The sequence below is a fragment of the Nannospalax galili genome, unplaced genomic scaffold (genome assembly GCF_000622305.1).
Source record: "Nannospalax galili isolate Female #2095 unplaced genomic scaffold, S.galili_v1.0 scaffold1780, whole genome shotgun sequence".
In the NCBI taxonomy this organism is placed as follows: Eukaryota; Metazoa; Chordata; class Mammalia; order Rodentia; family Spalacidae; genus Nannospalax; species Nannospalax galili.
The window spans coordinates 640,917-643,495 of record NW_008346442.1 but is presented as its reverse complement, the minus strand read 5'-3'; positions in this window follow the sequence as shown (position 1 = coordinate 643,495).

Below are 2,579 nucleotides of genomic sequence, written 5' to 3'. Positions count from 1 at the left end.
AGACTGGCTGGTTATGGAGGTATTATCATGGAGAGGGGGAGACAGGAAGAATAAGAGATAAACTGATAAACGTTAGCCAAACTTAATGAACACTGATTGTTTAGTGTTGTGGTCGAAAGACTAAGTGGCAACTGTGCCATGAACTAATGAAAACTAATGAGGATGATTAACCTGACATGTTCACTGTATATTTACAATAATGTAAATAGTATAGCATTTACTCTTAGTCCCACTTTCAATAACATCAGTTTTAGAGATCCTGCTACTCCTGGATCACAGTCTCCATTTGGAGCATTTAATTGTTATCAAAACACAGAATGTAAGTCTTAGACATCTTCAATGTTATCAGGTCTAGTTGCTAGAGAAAAAGAAGTCATGGGGTTGAGCCTCTATTAAAAACTACTTCAAAGAAAATCTAAATGAAAGCAGTGAATTTCTTGATTCTAAGGAATTTTGAGACTAATACTTTAATAAAGAAAGTTCAAAAAGATGATTTCCAAAGAATGGAATTAATGGCCCTAAACCTGTTAACTACTCAAGCAACCCAGGCTTTAGATCTGCAAATTAAATCTCTATTATTACTTATTCTATACTTTGTTTCATGCCCAAGAAATATTAGACATTAGCACCAACTACAATGAGCACTTGTGGCATTGTTAGAATAATGTTAGTTATGACTATAAATAACTATTTCTTCTCACACAATGTTCTTATACATGTGTGTTTTTCTGGACACTCAAAGCTACTTTGTCTAATATGGGTAAGAGAATTTCTTATACATTATTGCAAAGTATAATTTATCCATACCTATGAATCTCTGCTAATTAAAAGTAAAACATTAAAAGCACTACTAATTCATCAGTGAACACTAAAATCCTGACTATAATATTTCATGGAAAAAAAAAACTCTACAAATCAAATGTGTTTTAGAGTTTAATCTTAGGGAAATTAGTTTTAGGGACACAGGTCATACTCTCTATTCTTTTAACATCTTTCTGTCTATGACATCATTGGTAGTTTTAGTTCCCCCTGCAAGTTATTAATTTCCCAACATCAAGTGTTCATTTGGGAAGTTGAAGGGATTGTCAGAATGTTGGCACTACTTTTGATTTCTGTGGTGGTAGGGATGATGTCAGCTGAGTCATTTAGGCCTCCTGCTGGTCACACTGATAAGCTCAGGTTGAGGCAAGTGAGCTCAGCCAGATCAAGTAGGTGAAATCTCTTTTCTGCCAGACATGCGTAAAACACAGTAGTTCCAGAAAATGCTAGTGTCTATCATAAATTCAGACTAGGTCTTAACTTTAGGACAATGTAGACTCCATGACACAAAAGGGAATGTCACTTCCCACTGTGATGGCATTGCATGAATCAGGTAATCCAGTTCATGTTGACAGTTAATGCTCATCAGACATAATCACAATGCTAGAGCCTGTGTCATAGTCCATTTTTCAATTTGTAATTTTAGAATTTTTAGCACATATCTCAAAGGGTCTTAACATGCAGCAAAGGTTAGTGAATATAGAAGCAAAAGAATAAATATAAAAATGATTTTCCACTTAAGTAAACCTAAAAAGTGAGGGGGTTGGTTTAGCTGAACTGAAATGTCCTTGAGGCATATTAACTCATTATTGAATAGACAGACAGAAGTCTTTATATACATTTTGATTTATATTTATTCTTTGTTCTTTTCTGAGGTGGATATCAAGTTAACTCAGCTTTGAAGACAATAGAAATTGCAAAGTACTGATGCCTTATTTGTTCATTTAGCTAGGATATAAATATTCTTACTTTATACCTTTGCCTATTGTTTTTCAGAGCCCCATTAAGTGATTGACATTTATTAAATATCACTTTTGACAAAAAAGACAATATGTTTAATTTAGTGACAAATTATATAGGAAAATGAAAACAAAAGTTTTATGAAATTTACAATACAGATACTTTGGATAATAACTAAAAACATTTCTTCTTTATTCTATGCAATGTTTGAGCATCACCATGAAGGAACGCCTATTTACATGATGGCTGTTCATCTCAATGAGTAACTCACAGACACAAGCATGCATACACACACATAGAGGTAAGAAGATGAGATAATATAATGAAGGCAATTTTATGTGCCAATTTCATGGGACCAAAATTTATTCAGATATTTGATGAAATATTGAGGTATAAATTTGAGTGTTTTGAATAATATTATAATAGAATCAGGAAAGAGTAACAGATACTGTCTTTTTCAATGTGTGTAAGAAGGAGCTATGCCTGTGTCTGTTATGTCTGTGTCTGCTATGTCTGTCTTTTAGCTGGGACAGTGTTTATTTTTTTTCTGACTTCAGAGTCAGAATCAAACTAGACTTCCCACAGATGTGTCCTCATCCCCGGGCTTTGGACTCAAGCAACAATACTATTCAATTTACTGGTTCTACCAATTGCCAAGGAAGAAGTGGAGACTTCTCAACTTTCTGAAGCTAATGAATCAACTACTATCATACATAAAATATGTAAATATACCATATATATGTCTGATATGGGTTCATTGAGACACATATAAAATATATAGAAAGACTATATATTATTCC